The sequence below is a fragment of the Ochotona curzoniae genome, unplaced genomic scaffold (assembly GCF_017591425.1).
Source record: "Ochotona curzoniae isolate NIBS_2020 unplaced genomic scaffold, NIBS_Ocur_1.0 contig_1, whole genome shotgun sequence".
NCBI lineage: Eukaryota > Metazoa > Chordata > Mammalia > Lagomorpha > Ochotonidae > Ochotona > Ochotona curzoniae.
The window spans coordinates 40,466,632-40,485,900 of record NW_024464918.1 but is presented as its reverse complement, the minus strand read 5'-3'; the positions used below and the strand labels follow the sequence as shown (position 1 = coordinate 40,485,900).

Sequence of the window (19,269 nt, the reverse complement as noted above, 5' to 3'; positions counted from 1 at the left end):
TTTCGGTCAGGCACAGAACTTGACCCACCTCTCCGTCCTAGCTACAGCTCATATCAGAAGCTCGGTAGGTGCTCGGGAAAGCTCTCTGCTCTTCCCAGCTATCTTCTGATCATGACCTGATGGGTTATTTAGAAGCCCAAGAAGTCTCTGCCTTGACATGCTGCTGTCCAGAAGCCATCGACCAGGGTCTCTGGGGGACTGTGCCAGCACCCCAGCCCCAGCCCCTAGGACTGTCCTGGTCTCTCCCCAGCCTGGGTAAGCACAGGGAAACCCCACAGAGGCCGTTGCTCCAGGGCTCGTACCCCAAGTCAAAGTGAGCGCTGGTCTTTCTTTCAGTAATTACCAGACTTTACCCTGCAGGGAGGAGATAGAAGAAAATGGAAGAAACCAGAAACTCTCGCCTGGGGCCTAGCAGAGGACCCAGGCCAAGGTCATTCGAGCTGGGGCCAGTCCCAGGGGAACACCAACACGGCTTCAGCTTCAGCCAGGACAGAGGGGAAAGGTTGGTTGCAAAACTCGTGCAAGTTACAGCCTCACTGCTGAGTCACACTGGGGAGGCCTGCTGGGGACAAAGTCATGGTCGCCAGCTCCTAACTGCCAGCATTCTACACGCACACCGTCCTTGAGCCCCTGCCTCCGCAAGGCACATCCGTTGTTTGTGATTACCCCAGTCTACAGCCCCTTGCTTGAAGGACAGCACCTTCCTTTTCCTTGGAGGTGCCAGTCCCTGCTCTCAGCCCAGGCCAGTAGGGTGAAGATGATGTCTCCGCCACAACCTCAACTCCTGGCAGTAAGGATACACACGTGGGGAAGGCTGAACTAACCAGAACCGCATGCCCGTGATTGGCTCTAAGATGGGAACAAGATGCGAGCAGGACCAAGACTTTTGCCTGAAGTGTTGCACAAGAGGTCCCATCTCTTTCCTGGGAGCTTGTTAACTGCTGAGCCCCTGGGGCTCCTTTGCACACACCGGCTTGAGGATGAGGCCATCCCAGGGGAAACAGACCAACAAGGGCTGTAAGGGAGACACCCAGGCACCTAGCTATGAAACTCTGAACTTGTCAGCTACACCGGCTAACGTTTTCTTCTTCCCTTAAGCATACCTGGCTTTCTGGCATTTGCACACAGCAGCCGTGTGGCTGATAGTACCTGGATAATACCCCAAATGATCTCTAGTCTCACTCTTGGCACTCTAGCTTCAGGCTTGTCACCCACCTGGGTATCTCCCATCCTGGCTTGCTCCGCCAGATCACCAAGTCCTAATGACCATAGGATGACAGAGTTAACGAGCTGCACCGTTCACATACCCCGTACATACTGAGCTGATCTTCATCCTGACTGATGAATAGATGGAGGGTCCAGGAGAAAAGGGGTCTGTGGGCAGTTAGTAAGCTGCGGGGCTAGGATTCAAACTTAGATCACCTGACTCTGAAGCAGAAGGCTCCTTGGCCATGACTCACTACTGCATGCTGCTATATTTAACCCTAAGGAACTGCCGCCCATAGTGCCCATTTTTCTCCCACGATGAGAGATTTCTGAAGCCCTTTGGACCCACAAGTATAATCATATTCCTTCAAACATTCTGACACCGACACACTTTCTGGCCGCGTGAACTTTGGTTCAGCATTTTTCTCCTGTCCTCAGCTTCTTTCTCCCCAGTTCACATACTTGATCGGGTCACCAAGATCTCACTGGGCCAGGCTTGGCTCAGATGTCCACCATGGAGTGGGCTCTCCTATCAGAGCATGCGCTGTCTGATGAGACTGCCTTAGTTCATAGGTTCATTCCTGCCTCTTGGACAGCCATACTCCAACCAGATGGGTGGCAATGGAGCAAGATGAGTCCCCGGAGGCAAGCGGAGGTGCTGCCATCCTGCCATCCCAGTGACAGTCATGCATTTGGTTTTGCAAATATGCCAAGGTCTGGACCAAGCTCTGGATGAATCAAGACAGACAAGACAGCAGATGCCTGAGAGAGAGTGGCCCACAGACAGAACACCAAAGTGCTGAGGGGTCGGGCACAGGCCACAGACAGCAGAGAGCTGAGGGAGGAATTCATTCCCCTGGGAGGTGGTGACAGAGCTTGGGGGAAGTCATACATTGTATGTTGGGGCTCTAAGACAGGGATTGGGCTTCAAGAGGTGCACAACTTCTAACACAGAGCTGGAGGGGAATGGGCAGCATCCCTGGCAGAGCCACAGAGGCATGGACATGTGGAAACTTCTGGAAAAATGATACAAGGCTGGAAAGGGGGAGAAAGGAGACAGAAACTAGCTTGAGGAATAACAGAGAAAGAGAACAGGAAAGCCACTGCTAACAGGTTTGCATCACTTTTACTGGCCTTTTATCTGAGCTTTGCTAGTCCGCTCAGAAAGAAGCTGGTACTTCCTTGCCCTAGGACTGCCCTTTGGGGAGGAAAGGTTTATCTAGAGCAATACGGAGAAACACCTGGGGAGCTAAACGTGAAAGGGAGAGCTGGTGCCTGAAGCCTGAGCAAGGGAGGCTGGGGAAGACACAGGTCCACATCAGAATTTCAAAGACCCTTGCCTGTCAGACCCTGCATCCGGCCTCAGGGGCCACAGACATCTCTCAGACAAGCGCTCAGGCTGGTTCAAGGAACTCACAGAGACAAAACAAAAGAAGTAGGCCGAGTTCTACAGCAACACAGGGTTCAGGGGTTGTAGGAGCGATGGGAGCGTCAGTTCCTGTGCTTGCCAAAGGCTTCCTAGAGGAGGTGACGTTAAAGCTGGGCCTTACCACATGCACAGGAGTTTGCTAGCTGAAGACAGGGTGGCAAACAAACAAACAAAAAACAGTGCCTGGCATGAGCAGGGGCTCAGTGACGCACATGGGAAAGCAGTCTGTACAGAGGCTCACACAGACGGTAGGGCGAAAGCAAGAGAAGGGCTGGGCAGGCTCAAGAGCAGGACCATGGCTTTGACTGCCCAGCAGCATCATCTGGGTTTTCTCCTTCAACAGAGGAGAGTTAGGATGAATTTCATTTGAAAGGCAGAGTTACAGAAAGAGAAGAAGAGGAAGAGAGAGAGAACGAGCTCTTTCATCCACTCTCCACATGGCCAGGTGAAAGCCAGGAGCCAAGTTTTTCTTCCAGATCTCCCACACGGGTGCAGGGTCCCAGGACCTTGGGCCATCCTCTGCTGCTTTCCCAGGCCATTAGCAGGAAGTTGGATAGGAAATGGAGCTGCCGGTACTCCAACTGGCATCCACATGGGAATGCTGGTGCTGCAGGCTGAGGCTTAGCCAGGTACGCCCTGGCACAGGTCCCACAGTCATTCATTTATTTGATAAATATTGGTAGCCAGCTGTTGTGTTAGGCCCTCAAGATGCCATAAGACTATCAGCGTCCTCATGCAGTGCCTACATTCTAGTGCAAGGGCAGAGGACAGCCTCCGAGCAATTGAGGGACAACGCCTTGCACTAGTGATGGTGTGCTGGACAGAAAAGAGAAAGAGCAGGGGCGTGGAGGGGACAGTGGGGGGAGGGAGCAGCTCCCTGTGAGTCGGCATGAGTCAGCACTGTGTTCAGCTGCAAGGCACAGAAAACCTGCCTCACACAGCCTGACGGCAGGAGTGTATTTATATCTTACAAGAGGAAGTCGGCAAGGTGCATGGAAGCCATCCAGTGCTACGCCACAACCACGTGGTTATATTCAAACCAAGGCTCCCTGCCCTTCCTGCCCCACCTCCTCAGCGTAATAGCTGGTGTTTGGGTTGAAGAAAACTCATCAATGCATCTCTGATTGGTTTTATTCTATTTTTAAAGATTTATTTTATTTTTATTGGAAAGTCAGATATACAGAGAGGAAGAAGAGGAAGAGAGACAGAGAGGAAGATCTTCCATCCATTGACTCACTCCCCAAGTGGCTGCATGGCTGATGCTGTGCCGATCCAAAGCCAAGAGCCAGGAGCTTCTTCCAGGTCTCCCAGGTGGGTACAGGGTCCCAAAGCTTTGAGCCATCCTCGATTGTTTTCCCAGACCACAAGCAGGGAGCTGGATGGGAAGTGGGGCTGCTGGGATTAGAACCAGTGACCATATGGGCTCCCAGCGCGTGCAAGGTGAGGACTTTAGCTGCTAGGCTACCGTATCGCACTGCACACAATTTTGTTTTTTAAAGATTTTTTTTTATTTGAAAGATAGAATTAAAGTGAGAGAAGGAGAGACAGATAATGATTTTTCATCCACTGGTTCACTTCCCAAATGGCCAGAGCTGAGCCTGTCCAAAACCAAGAACCAGGAGCTTCTTCCAGGTTTCCCACATGGGTACAGGGGCCAAAGGACTTGAACCATCTTCTACTGCTTTCCCCAGGTACATTAGCAGAGAATAGAGCAGCCAAGACTTGAACTGGTTCCCACATAGGAGTCTTAGCCTGCTATACCACCATGCTTCATACTAATTAGCACATCACTGAGAACTCTGAAGTTGATGCCTTCCTGACATGCATATTTCTCCATCCTGTAAAATTTGGCAAAGTCTGAGGCTCACAAAGAAATGACTTTTGCTATTGCTGTTGTTGATTGTGAGCCTTCTTGGGGTAGGAAATAGCAAAAGAGGTGAAAGCCAATTCTGTAGCGATGTGTGTATGTTCAGATGACACCCAGTGCAGGTGCATCTGTGCTGTGTCAAGTCCAAGGCTGAACTAACCCAGCATTGGTAGGTAGCCACATCCAAAAATGACAGGAAGGGAACAGCTTCCTTCTGCCCTCATCTCCCACCAAGACATGCAGAGACATTTGAGGGAAAGCATGGGGTTTCCTACACTTCATAAAATGAGGACTATGGGACAACGAACTGCAGCTGACACTGAATCTACAACAGGCTTTCTCTGGAGCAATGGGGAGGAAGGGTTCGTGGAGGAAGCATGAATGCAGAGAAGCTAGAAAGAGCCACAGAAACAGTCTTGTGAGAGATGGAAAGCATGGACCAGCACGGGTGATAGGAACAGAGAAGCAGTGGCCCTGAGCAGCAATGAGGGCAAACAGGGAGGCTGCGGCAGTGCAGGGAAATCTCTTTTGATTCTGTTTACCACAAATGATCTGAAGTGTCCTTGTGTCTCGTTATAGCAACAGAAGACGGATTGTCACAGGAACCAGTGGTAACTCCATTAAAAATCCTAAAGCAAGAGGGCAAATCTCTATGAAAAGGCAGATTTGGGGGTCCTGGTCACTTGAGGGGGTTCCTGTTGGGAGGTGCTGTAAGTTATTCTATCAAGAACGGGCCTGTGGTTCCTCCCCAGCAAGAAATGGAAGCAAATTATCTCTCAAAACATTCCTCTCCCAAGGGCTCAGGATGCCTTCATCTTCTTGAATGCAGCTGGTGAAACTGATTGCAATTCATCAGATATTCCACCCTTCTAGGCCAGTCACTGTTCTAAGTCATGGGGAACTTAAAAACTCCACCTCTCAGAATTAAGATTCCTCGTAGGCACAGACACACCAAGTCCAAAGCAAACAAACAGCCTATATATAGTTTCCTGGCTGTGTCCTTTTGTTCCGCTGTCAGGCAGGGCTCGGCGAACATGTTAGCATGACGTGTCGTGTACATATATCGGGCATGCCATGATTCACGTCTAAGACAGACACTTCATTAAACAGCAAGTCATAAAGGAGACTTGACCCAGACATGTGCCAGGCCAACGGCAATAGGCATCGTTTGGGGGTATCTGTCACCCCAATGTTTGCCGTGCAAGCATTTGGGTGGGGGGTGGATTGAAGATAGAAGCAGGGATGGGTCACACCTGACGAACTCATCCGATTATTCTGATTCACAGCCCGAGATGATCATGCCTGTCCATCACGTGACTGTGAGATGACCTGTTCTACTCAGGTAGGTATGTGTGCAGATATCTCATGGCAACCCCAGTATCAGTGCACAGCCCCTAAGAAGGAACAAAGAACATCTACTTTCATTGTCTCTCTCCATACTCCCCCCATAGGATTGCCACAGTCAAGTTACAAGAGAGCCAGTAAAGTCTGAACACGGGATTTAGGAGACACGCTAAAATAAAACCACTGCCAATTGGAAATCTAAATTGAACCGGGGCATTCTGTATTTAAATCAGAGGTAGGCAACGTTAGCCTCCCCTTTGGGACACTGAGGTCCGGCCTTCTGTCCTCTTCACTTGGGTTTGGAGAGACGAGTGGCTGCCAGGCTCACATCTTGGGTCACGGGTGAAGGTCATGGGGACAGGAGGGAGGAGGGGCTCGGAGTCACCAATTCCACATGGGCGGACTATGAGGTCTCCGTGGTCAAGGGCGGGGCGGGAGGGTTGGTCTCTTCCTGTGACTTGTTTTCAGTTAGTGTCATGTCCTGGAGAGGCAGCGCCTTGGCCAAGCCGACTGGAAATGCCGGAAGCCATCTGGAGGCGCATGCTGAGTCACAGGGTCCAGAGAAAAACAAGAACTTGGTGACGCCCAAGGAAGGGGGTGGGGAGAACTCTCCCTGGAGATCTCAGCGGGGCACCGGAAATAGAAACAGCTCGCTTTGAAGTATGTGGGAGAGTGTCTGTCTTTCACAGGTCACTGCAAGGTTGCAGTCCAGTGCCTTTCAAGCGCCAACTGAATGTACATGCAGATGCTGGTAGACCTGCTGGTGAAATGGTGGCTCTTAACTACCTTAGCAAACTAAGTAAATTCTGGCTTTCCCTCTTTTCTGGCCTCCTTCTTGTCTGCCCTGGGGCAGTTCCCTGGGTCCTCTTCTGTAAGGATCATCCTAGTCTCATGGAGACAGTTGAGAGCTTAAATGAAACCATGTTTTATTGTGTGTGTGTTTTTTTAAAAAAAAAAAAGATTTATTTTTATTTGAAAGGCAGATTTTATAGACAGAAACATTTTATCTACTGTTTTTCTCCCTGGTCAGCCACAACGACCGGAGTTAAGCTAATTCGAAGCCAGGACTCAAGAGTTTCTTCTGAGTCTCCTATATGGGTGAGATTTTGCATTTTGTTCCAAGTCATACTCTCATTTTTCTGTTTTCTCCTACTTTTATAGCACACCCGAGGTTGGGCACTTTACAAGGAAAGGAGGGCTATTTAACTCACAGTTCTGGAGGGTTAAGGAATGACACTGACCTCATCCCAGTCCTGGGGAGGGCCTCATGGTAAAATCGCATCACAGCAGTGCAACTGTTGCGGAACGAACCCCCAAACTAACTGGAGGAGTTGCTATAGACCCACAAACCTGAGCACGCTCGCCTGCTGTGCAACCTCAGGGTGGTGGAAGAACTCAGGTATTTTTGTAGAGTACAGTACAAAGGGTACAGCAGAGGAGCTGTCCTGGCAACACAACTCCTGGGCAGCTACTGCTCCATTCCCGAGTTCCCTGAGGAGTTGGGGGTTAAAGTTCTTACGGATTAAAATAGAAGCTGAGTAGTGCTTGTTCAGCTCATGTCCAGGTACCTGGTTACTCAGCAGAGTCACTGACCGCCCTTTGATTGGCCAGTGATGCTGAGCTCATTAGGGAATCAAATATAACGGCCAAGTGGGCTTCAGTTGGTCTAGGGATTACATGCACAAGGTGCTTACGCTCCGCTCCAAACCTGGAATTTGTCTATTGGAGAAGCCAATGACTCCTTGAGTGGGAACACCCTAGGGCTGGCTCTCGCATTCTCTCAGTTCAGTGAATTCCTTTTGATGAGTGATGAATCCTAAAGGATAAGCAAGGACTCCCGGGCTAAGGGAGAGTGATGGGGGCTGGGTCTCGCCTACCTTAGGTATGTACAGACAGGAGTTTGGTCTCAGCAGAATGAATCAAAGACAACATGAAGAGAAGCTGAAGCAAGAAGAGGGACCCTAGCGCTAGGCCTCTTCTCTTAATAATGCCACCCGCCTCTCACCATCACATTGAGGACAAGCTTCCAGTACACAGATCTCATCCAGAGCACAGCACACTGTAAGAAGCCACTGGCCACTGAAGATTAAATGAGACAATGATTATATTTACATTTAGATCGACATATCCAGAAGGAAATACACTCACAGGGGTTAGCAGAGATTAGCAATTTGTTGCAGAGCCATTCTTGTTTCTGTGAGCTACTCTATAATCCCCAAACTTTTGTCACCAGGATTTTTTTTAAAGATTTATTTATTTATTTTTTATTACAAAGTCAGATATACAGAGAGGAGGAGAGACAGAGAGGAAGATCTTCCATCTGTTGATTGACTTCACTTGGGCAATGGCCCGTGCTGTGCCGATCCGAAGCCAGGAGCTTCCTCCGGGTCTCCCACATGGGTGCAGGGTCCCAAAGCATTGGGCCGTCCTCGACTGCTTTCCCAGGCTACAAGCAGGGAGCTGGACGGGAAATGGAGCTGCTGGGATTAGAACCGGCGCCCATATGGGATCCTGGCACATTCAAGGAGAGGACTTTAGCTGCTAGGCTACTGCCGGGCCCTGTCACCAGAAATTAACAAATGATAATTCATGTTAAAATTTTTTTTCACAAGAGTACAATATTAACAAATAATCACCATTTACACTTAGTTCTGGTTCTAAATGTCTTTTCCCTATACACTCTCATCTGATTTTCACAATGACTCTGCAAGTTGAATCATTCTTACTAGTTTCATTTTGTGTGTGGGTAAATTGAGGTGGGCAGGTGCTAAAAGACTTGGCCAGAAAATGCCAACGTTAGATCAGGGTTATAGTTCTACAGATATGATCTGAGTTTTCTGATCTCACCGCAGGCCCGGATTCATGCTGGATAGATGGCCAGAGGACCTCATGGGAACTCCAAAATTCCTAGAACTCATTGTGACTTTCCGTCTGGAGGGACGACAAGGACAGGCCTAAGGTGCCACTGCGGATGATTCATGCAAAAAGGGCCTTGCCCGCATGGTACCTGCCCCGTAACTAGTTGCCCAATTAATGCAACAACTTGCTTTCAGGCAAATGCCACTCCTGGAAAGTGGCTTAGCTGACCTCACGATTGAGTAGCTGTGGGTCCCGCTATGGGGTAAGGACTGGCTCACTGCTCCGTTCGTAGTGCGACAGAGAAGTACTCAATATCCGAGCTGGAATCTGTCCCTGTCATTCTACCAGCTGCGACCTATTTAATCTTTCTGCCTTAGTTTTCTTAATCTGCGAAAGAAGAATAGTAATTCCCATCTCTTAGGGATGATTGCATGAGCGCTTTGAAGGGGTCTTAGCACACGGCTTACGCTTCTTAAATGCTCGATATTACTCGCATTAACATAATAGGGCTGCTAGAAGAGTTAAGTGACAAGTTCCCAATGCCCTGACTGCCCTCCTAGCCCCACTGCTGTCATGAATTCTACAGTCCTGCACTGACTGCACACACACACACACAACTTACAGAAATGCACGGCATACTGTCTTGTTTAGAGAGGAGACATCTAACCCGTCAGGAGGATCCCTGGCCAAGTTCAACAACACATCTGTTTTCTCTCTCTCATCTCAGGAGGTTTCTGTCTGTTCAAGGTCACCTGAAGCATTTCCTGGCATTTTCCATGTCTGTCGCTAATTCATTTTGGGAGCCGCTGTTTCCATTTCAGCCTTGACATTTGCTTAATGACATGAATGGAGCCTGTTCTGGTGAGTGGCTCTCTGAGGTCACTGTCTCTATGACCTATACCCTGTTTTCAAACTTCAATTATTTGGGAGCCATCCATAATTTTGCCAGAACTGCTGACCATGTGGTCTGTTCTATTCCTCATTATTTTTTTTTAGTTCATCTCACACTGAAAACTTAAAATATATTTTTTTTTCTAAAGGGATGCTTGCTGCCGCAATTGGAAAGCCAATACCATCTGCCACAAATAGAAGCTATCCATAAAAAGAAATACCGTGAAAATAAAAGAATATTACTGAATTCTAGAAGAGTAGGGTTGCCATGGAAGACTCTGAGTTTGAGGTCTATCTCATTTCCATTTCAAGAAGAGGTGGGGCTGGGCATTTGACCTAGGCAGCAGTTAAGATACCAACTAGGATGCCTCTGTCCCACATATAAATACCTGAGCTCCTACGCCCAGCTTGGCTGCTAGTTCCAGCCTCCTGCTAAGGCAAACCTTACCAGGCAGAACGCAGTGTCTCAAGTGCTTCAGTTCCTGCTACCCATGTGGGAAACCTGAATTGAGTTCCTGGTTCTTCACTTGACACAGCCCTGCCCTGGCCATTACAACCATCTGGAGAATGAACCAGTATAAAGAAGATACTTCTCTCTCTTTCTCTCTCTTTCTCTCTCTCTCTTCTCATCCCTTCCCAAATTTAACTAAGTAACTAGCTCCATCAATAAGTACAATGAAGTTGGAGAAATGTTGAAGATGTGTTAGTACCAAAGGGAGATGTTCTTCTTGATTGCAATGAGAAGAATTGGAGGGGAATGTTTAAGAGAACATATTCTCCTACCCCCGTGATTTGGTGTTTTGATTTCTTTGCCTTTTTTTTTTTTCACTTTCTAGAAACTTCTGCTACCTATCTGGGCCTAGAATCCCCTTCCTCTCCCTCTTTTTTTTTTTTTTTCCTAATGACTCTGGTTCTTATTCAATAGAACTAAGGAGAGGACAGTCCATGTTCTGCTTCTCACCTAGTTTGTCGTTTGGGAAGAAGGTTCTCTGTTTTAAGATAACTGATAGGAATTAGAGAAATGGTTTCCAAGGATTTCCAAGCCCTCAAAGCCTGTGAGGCTCCACTCAAAAGTTGTCTATGTGGGCTGCTAGAATGGAATCCCATCGACTTCTAAACAAAGGACACTATATCTCATGATTCTGGAAGCTGGGAGCCCAAGGTCAAAGTGGCCGCAGTTCAGTGTCCAGCGAGAGTTCATGTTCGGGTTTGCAGATGACCCCTTCTTGCTATGTCTTCTTGTAGTAGAAAGGCTGCATGAGCCTCCAGGGCCTCTCTCAAGGCAACAGGAGCCCCACTCATGAGAACATCACCCCTCCCACCCCCCGTGAGTTGAACACGATTTGGTTCTCAAAGTTGCTGTGAACTTTAAACCCTGATTGTAAGTTCATGGTGTGAAGAAGGTGCAAGCGTAATCCAACTCAGGTGCATAGAGTTGGGTCTTTGGCAGGTGATCGGGTGGCACTGGGTCATTGGGTGGAGCCCTCATAATGAAATCATGCCCTCTTTATAAGAGACCACATAAATAGAGAAAGACGTGTGTTGTCTCTTGCTGTGTGATGTTGGTCCCAATTCAGGACCCTGCCATCAAGAGCACTGTTGTCTTCCAGATGTAAAACCAACAGGGCCAGCTGATCTGCCACTGTGAACCTTCCAAGCCCTGAGCTGGGTTAGGACTCTTGTCGCTCCTAAGAAGCTTATCTCAGGCACTGTATCGTTGTGGCAAAAAGTTGACTAACACGCTTTGCAAAGGCTCCACCTCCCAATGCTATCATTTCTGTGTGATGGGTTTCAATATAAGAATTTCAGAAAGATGTAACCACAGTCTATTACAGTTGCACATAGGTGTGTCTTCATGCAACAGATGGCAGAGTTGAAACCCTTCAGGAGAACAGCTCCATGGGAGGGTTTGGGTCACTGGAGCTCCAGGAGGAACAAAGATGTGGGATTCATCACGTACCCATAAATACATCCACGTTTCCTGGGGGTGGATATTCTGCTTGAGAAATCAAGCAGATGGCTTGTGCTTAAGATGAAAAAGGAAGTTGCTAGCCCCCTCTCCCTGCTCAGCATACAGTTTCCGAGGGAAACAGTCCAATAACTTGGGGGTTCCAGCCTCTCTTTTATAGCATCTGCAGATTGCAAATGTTTATCAGAAAGTGTGGGAGGAGTCACCAAGGCAGGGTCCCTAAGCAATCCCTGTTGTCAGGTCCCCTCCCTACTCTGAAGCTGGCAGGTACTTGGCTTAGCTGGATGTTACACCAGATTTCTTACTCTGCGGCAAAACGTACTCCTGCAGTCTAGATAGAGTTCACCATCTTATGACTGGTCTGGCTGCTGAAAGTTCCTGTCTTAAATCATGTGTTTCTTCCCTGCTGGTTAGCTGGCACACAGCAGGCAAAAAGAAAGTCTTTCAAAATGAAAGAATGTGCCCCATGCTGGGTGGCCTCTACTGTTTAAGAGTTTATTACAACACACATTTGTTTTCTTTTGATTTAAGACTTATTTATTTATCTGAAAGGTAGAGTTACAAAGAGAGGAGGAGAGACAGAGATCTTAAATCTGTTGGTTCACTCCCCAGGCGACTGCCACAGCCAAGGCTAGGCCAGGCTGACACCGGGCGCCGGAGCATCATCCAGGTCTCCCATGGGACCTAAGCACATGAACCGTCTTCCACTGTCTTCCCAACAACATTAGCAGAGAGCTGGATCAGAAGTGGAGCATCCAGGGTTCAAACCAGCACTCCTGCAGGAAGCTGGCTGGCACTGCAAGAGAACAGCTTAACTCACTTAACTTAACCTACCGCCAGACACTCTAATACATTTCTTGAATATTCAGGACAAATTGTGCTTGACGTCTTTCTAGAGAAAGACCCCAGAAATCTACTAGTCCAGGGAAAAGTGATGTAGTTGTACTGCATTAGGCTTCACATATTTTTGTCTTGCCAGAGCTCCCAACATGTTGTGAAAGGGTGACAACACACAAATTATTCCATGAAGAAATATGTACAGGAGACCCTCTCTCTCCTCAGGTTCTACATTCATAGATCCAATCAGTCTCCAAATGGAAAAGAATTCCAAAATGAGATGGTGTGGTGGATTAACAGCCTAATCCTCTTTTTGGTGGTGCCAGCATCCTCTATGACCACCAGTTCATGTCCCTGTTGCTCTACTTTCAATCTAGCTTCCTGCTTATGGCCTGGGAAGGCAGTGGAGGATGCCCCAAACTCTTGGGGCCCTCACACTTGTTGGGAGATCCAGAAGAAGTTCCTAGGTCCTTGCTTTGGATAAGCTCAGCCCTGGCCATGCAGCTATTTGGGAAATGAAGCAGAGGTTGGAAAACTAAGATGGTGCCCAGACTGAAAATGTGTAGGCTTTTGTTCTCGTCATTATATTCTGAATAACAGGAAAAAGTAACTCCTCGAGGAGCGTTTAGGTTGTATGAATGTACCAAGAAACCTACAGGTCTTTCAATTCTATGAGAGGAGGCGCACGTGTTGTGTGCTAAGACTATGCTATTTTACAGAAGGGACTAGAGCACCAAGACATTGGGGTATCTGCTGGGGGTATATGTCACAAGGAGATCAGGAAAAGAGACGGCTGCTGAGAGCTAATCCCTGCAGATATGAAGAGGAAAAGACACAATCCTGGCCTTGAAGGAGAACCTTGGTTACACCTAGGAGAGTGGGACGCCGGGCTTATTCAACACACAGTAGTTGAGTCGGTTGAGTGTATAGTGAGTCAGAACTTCACACTCTCCCCGTCCCTCTCCACACAGCACTGCAGCTATTTTCATTGCAGTTTCAAGTGTCAGAAGCCCACTCTACTGACTTAAATAGCTGTCTAGTCAAAGGGTGTTAGAAGGAAAAGCCGGAAAACTGAGCCTCGGGTGTGTCTGAGGGAACAATCGAGATGGTGAAAAATGATGCCAGGATGAAAGGACATGCTTTGCAACCATTTCCATTAGAAAAAAAAAATGGACTCAAGCCATCAGTGCCCTTGTGATTCTCTGCCCAGTATTCTAATTCCAGGAAGAAAGAATCTGATTGCCAAGTTTGGGTCCCATGCCAGCCCCCGAGCAAGGCTAGGGGGCATCATCATGGCTTCTACTCAAGCCATATGCAGTGGGGCCCAGGGGCATACGTTAGCTAATGGGGATTGGAGGGCAGGACACTGGGAGGGGAAGGCCTCAGCTACTGACTAGCTCCTATTCAAGAAGCAGCCTACACATCGCCTCCTCCAGGACCTTCCACCCCATAGTGACTGTGTCTGAAGTGCCTCGCTAATTGCCCGGTGTCTGGAACATTCTGTTACCCCAAGCTGACAGCTGTCGTCCCAGGCCCAAGGGTCTTATCTGGCCCTCTTGGTTGTTATCACCTTAGAGTACGTGCTGTGCCCGTGGGCAGAGCTGGTACAATGCCTGGCATACAGAAGAAACTCCCTAAGTGCCATTGAGTACATTCTGGAGAGTTAGAAAGAACCCATTGCCTTGATGCCTTTGCATTCCCTCGCTATACCACAGCTGCTCAAATGCCCTGAACCATTTTCCCACAAGCCACTCTTCTTTGCACTCATGCTGCCTGCTCTGCAGGTCTTGTGGCCCAGCTCTCAGGCAGCTCTCAAAAAGGAGCGATTTCCCTCTCTAGAGCAGTGCCTGGCAATGTCTGGAGACATTTCTCTAAAGACCCCATGGAGAGGGTAGCACTGCTGGCATCCCCTGGGTGGAAGCCCAAGGTGGGGCTGAGCGTGTGAGAGATCACGACACACCCCCGAGACCCCAGCTGTCCATGACGCCATTGTGAAGACCCTGTAAGGGGCCAACTCCCCGCCTCCCAGCTCACACGTCTGCTGCAGGCGGCTACCCTCACCAGCCCATCTTTTCCTCTGGTGACCCCCTGTTGTGTTCTCTTCGTGCTATTTTCCTGCCCCCCTGAAATGATCATGACCCTGTTTGTTTAGCAGCTCGTGTCTCCTGCCCTATGCTTTGCCTGCGGCTGCCTCCTCTCACAGACAGCAATGCTTGGTACATGTTGGGGTGACTCAGCAAAAATGTGCTGCATGAGGGAAGGGAGCAGAGTTGTGGCACAGAAGGTTAAGCTCCCACCTGCAACACGAGCATCCTTTATGAGTGCTGGTTCGAGTCCCAACTGCTCCACTTCACATCTAGCTTCCTGTTGCTGCATCTGGAAGATCAGTGAGAGTTGACTCAAGTGCTTGGATCCCGGCCACGTACATGCGACACCCAGAAGTTCCAGGCTCCTATGTTCAGCCTGGCAGGCCTCAGCTTCTGTGGTCATTTGGGTAGTGAATCAGTGGATAGAAAATTCTCTCACTCTCTCTTGCTCTATCTATGTGTCTCTCTCTCTCCCTAACTCTATCACTCTTCCAAATAAGTAAATTAATCTTAAAAAATGAAATGCAGGCCTGTTACAATGGCTCAATTGGCTAATCCTCCCCTTGCAAAGCACTGGGATCCGATATGGCTGCCACTTCGTGACCTGCTGCTTCACTTCCCATCCAGCTCCCTGCTTGTAGCCTGGGAAAGCAGTGGGGGATGAACCAAATCCTTGGGACCCTGCACCTGTGTGGGAGACCAGAGGAAGTCCCTGGCTCCTGGCAACTTAGCTCTGACTATTAAGGCAATTTGGGGAGTGACCAGCAACAATGTATGGAAGATCTTTCTTTCTGCTCTCCTCTTTGTAAATCTGCCTTTCCAATAATAAATAAATAAATCTGAAAAAGTAATTTTTTAAACAAAATGTGCTATATGTATATTTTAATAAAGGAATGTAGATTCAACTCCTTATCCCAGAGCCTGGGGGGCTCAGCTAGGTAGACCCCTTGTATGGACCGGCCATCCTCTATGCAGGTGTGGATTCCGCAGCAATCAAAATGCAACCCTTGTGGCTTACTAGCTGGCTGGTGACCTGTGACCAACCTCTTCAGCCCATGCGGACTTGGTTTCTATATCTCCACTGGGGAGAGGGCAGGCTATCGTCATTGACTGCTTCCTCCGAAAGTTGAGTTGGGGAGAAACTAAATAAATCTCCCTTAGCCCTTAAGAATACACCCGACTCAGAAAAGCGTCACTGCACATCCTGTGTTGTCATCACCACCATCATCATCATCCCCTTTTGGCTGCCATCAGTGGGGAAGGACAACCGAATGGGCTCCCGGACTCTACCCAAACCTTAAAGGGTTAATGCAGCTCACAGAACCCAAAGCTGTCCCAGTTTGGTTTTGCCAGCTCTTACTCCATCCGGGAAATAAAACCGGATGAAGTCTTTATCCACCCCCTGTTCTGAGAAGGAGGTGAGCAGAGAGCATGGATTTAAGGCAGCAGATGGTGTTGGCCTTGAATTACAAAACCAAAGGGGGACATTAAAGTGCATCATTGCACCAGTTACGGGCCAGCGGCAGTGGAGGGCAGAAATGAGGGCAGGAAAAAGGTGGGTTTCCAACTGGATAATTCCTGACCATAGCAGGAGTCCTAGAATTAGATGATTTTGTAGCTTGCAGTAACTTAAGGCTCTTTGACTTCTATCGGCAGGTGAGGCCCAGAGAGACATGGTCACCCTCAGGGTCACACAGCCAGATGGTGGCACGGTAACCCCCGCATCTCGATTCCTTGGACTACTGGTATTAGTGCAGAGCCTCTCCCAGTCCACCCTGGCTGACGAGTCAGGGTATGTGCTGCCCAAGCCAGCACAGATACTTGTGTCCAAAGAGATCCCACACAGGCACAGAGCAGACCCAGAGCCCCAGGGCCGTGGCTGTCTTCCCAGCCCACTGGGGAGACTCGAGACCTAGCCCTGGAGCCGCTCTGTTGGGGTCCAAATGCCAGCAGCTGTGTAAGTTTCTTTTTCCCCTCCTGGAACCTCAGTTTCTTTATCTGTAAAACTGGGATAATAGGCAAATTCCACCTCACACGGGTTGCTGTGAAAATTGGACAAATTACCAGCACATAAAGTTTTTAATCTTGGGCTTGGCATATAGGAGAGCTGGGGAAATGTTTGTTCTTACTGTTGTCCAGGATTGACTGCAGGGTCTATCTACCCACGCACACAGCCCCTGTGTGTGCTACATTCTTGGTTCTCTCTGGCCAGGGTGGCACCTGACACCTGCTTAGAGGCTCCGTCAATGGTAAGTGCTGACGGCTGGCATTTGTGGAGACACCCATTTCTCAGGCAGCACCACGTGGCTCCAGGGAGTGCTGGCAGCCAGGCATGTGACTGTGTCGCTAGCTGAGCCTTTAATCCTAAATGGCTAAAGCGAGCCTCTTGTCTCACAGCCATCAGACCTCGTGATGTGAGCGGTGTTTGTGTTCCCAGCCTTTCTCTGCAGCAAGGAGCCTTGTCCTAATCACCCCCATGGGCAATTTGCATTTAAATTGCTTTTCTCTCATTATAGAAATCTCTGTGGTCAACCGGAGTTTCTATTTTGCTCAGAGTCGGTTTGGAGACTCCGTGTCTCGCTGGAGGCTCCCTCTGCTCTCTCTGATCACCCGCGCTGGAGGGGAGGCCAGATAGCCTTGAGGGAGTCACAGGACTCCTGGAAGGCTTCTCACAGGGCGGGGAGGGACAAGAGGATCTCAGGACCCTGAAGTGACAAGCAGGAGGGGAGACCCAGTGGTCATTTCACTTGAGCATGTAGGAGCAGCTTCTCATTTATTCCACCAAACTGCCTACAAGCCTGCCTTGGTGCTTGCAGCACTTCAATAAGACAGCCTTCTAGTAGGTTCTGGTCCAGTGGGGGAATGCAAGGACATTTTTTTTTTTAAGCACAGTACATTCAAACAACTTTAATTCAGGTCAGAGGAGAGTTTGGCCAGATGACAGGGTTTATCATAAGCCACAGTGACACGTATTCGCTGCTGTGTTAGCTCAGGGTCAGGGGTCTGTTCTAAGCTGTGGGGTATACACGCACAGCGGTATGTGTCTGTGCAAAATCGCTTCCTGGACATCCCTTCCCGACGTCAACCCGACCGAGCTCACAATCCACAGAGGGTCAAGTCCCTTAAGTAGCACGGCCATGGGTTTGCCTAGAACCTCTACATGGTTTCTTGAGTGTTTAAACCCTCCCCAGCATCCTTAGGACACCTAACTCAACATGAATCTGATGCACTTGGTTGGTACGCTCTCTTTGCAGGTAAGTCGAGTCAGACAAGAAGTGTGTGTGTGTTCTGCACAGAGGCAGGCTTTTCCCCTCACACTTTGGCTCCACATCAGATCGAACTCACTGGTACAGAGAACAAACTGCATACACACGCAGACACAGGTGTAATAGAAGTCATGCATTCCTTTATCGCCATTTTGTATATCGATATTCACAGATTCATTTGAAAGACTGCCTTCATCATCATTTTGCAAATGAGGAAACTGAGGCACAGAGCACTTAGGTCACTTGCCCAAGGTCGTCACTAGAGCCCATGCCCATCACCTTATGACACAACCACACAGGGTGGAGAATGATGCTCCCTTGGGCCTTGCTGAGCTCTATCATGTTTGCTAGCCTGCCCCATCTTTGCGAAGGTGGATAACCCATGCAGATGTGCTGACCACTGACAGCCTCTGAGCTGTGGTTTGTGAAGACTGAGCTGACCCTTGGAAACAGTATCAGAATCCACCTGCACGAGGGGCCAGGGTATCCACGGGGAGGGAATGCTTGTGTTAGGACTTGAGGGATGGCTAGGGGTTTGCCTGAAGGATAAGGAGAAAAGCAAGCTTTCCCATGAAAGACAAGCATGTGTGCCAGTCCTCAAGAGGTGAGCGACATGGAGATCCAGGTCTAGGGATCCCTGCTCCAAGCTGTGTGTCAATACTCAGGGATGATGTGGGCAGATCTAAAATTTGGGAGAATGGCAAAGACCAGACCATGATAAGCCTTAAATGTCACCTCCAGGGAGAGTGAGGGCACATCCTGAAAACAGGGGAAGGCCTGTTAGAAACACGGAGCCTCCTGGACAGAGAGTCCTGCAGGAAACGGCGGAATCAATGTATGTCACGTGACTGTTACGGATTGGGTTGGGCGGGGTCTGCCGAGCATGGAGGCCCTCTTGCTGCCCCCTGATGTTCATTACGAGCTTCAGACACCCAGTGGGAATGTCTTCTCTAGTTCACCCGCATACTCCTCACAAGCCAATAGTGGCCCTGGCATGTGGGTGGCACTGAGCCAAGGCAACGGCATTGGAGGGATTGGGGCTCATGTGTATGCAACACAAGGGGTCAAAGGGACCTGGCCTTGGTGATCAACAAAGGCAAGGGGCTGAGGAGGGGGAGCAGAGAGGTGATGATGGTGCTTGGGTTTCTGGCTGAGCTGCACCCAACCTGCCCTCTAGCCTTTCACATGAAATGGGCACACTTCTCTGTAAAGAAACTGGTAGGAAACATTTGAGCGTTTTCCATGCTTTATGGCACAGGTGCTCCACTCTGCCATTTGAATGCTAAAGCAACTCTAGGCAATGTGTGAGGACACTGCGTTCCAATAAAACCTGATCTAACCCAATAGGCGGAGGGCCAGATCCGGCCTGAGGGCTGGCGGCTGTTCGCGCAGGAGCTGTAACATGAGTGAGCTGAGGAGACTATTAGGATGACGTCAGTGCTGATGGCCAATCCATCTCTGCTAGAAGGACACATCCTACAGAGGCTCATTGGAAAGTGCACAGTAACCCTGAT

General features: G+C 49.1%; 2 long non-coding RNA genes across 5 annotated transcripts; both read left to right on the top strand.

Moving 5' to 3' along the window:
• Window positions 1-3,911: 3,911 nt before the first annotated feature.
• LOC121151131 lies at window positions 3,912-14,957 on the top strand. 3 transcript variants are annotated; one of them, XR_005883128.1, is made up of 5 exons: window positions 3,912-3,946; window positions 5,082-5,113; window positions 5,789-5,844; window positions 5,954-6,081; window positions 6,315-6,780. It is a non-coding gene; the product is annotated as an uncharacterized LOC121151131 (long non-coding RNA). The 3 variants fall into 3 exon arrangements; XR_005883126.1 differs by lacking the exons at window positions 5,082-5,113; window positions 6,315-6,780 and adding an exon at window positions 14,555-14,957 and having other exon boundaries at window positions 3,913-3,946; XR_005883125.1 differs by lacking the exon at window positions 5,082-5,113 and having other exon boundaries at window positions 3,913-3,946.
• LOC121151140 lies at window positions 6,906-9,873 on the top strand. Of its 2 annotated transcripts, none has more exons than XR_005883131.1 (3): window positions 6,906-6,944; window positions 9,433-9,566; window positions 9,746-9,873. It is a non-coding gene; the product is annotated as an uncharacterized LOC121151140 (long non-coding RNA). The 2 variants fall into 2 exon arrangements; XR_005883130.1 differs by lacking the exon at window positions 6,906-6,944 and adding an exon at window positions 8,218-8,246.
• Window positions 14,958-19,269: the final 4,312 nt, after the last annotated feature.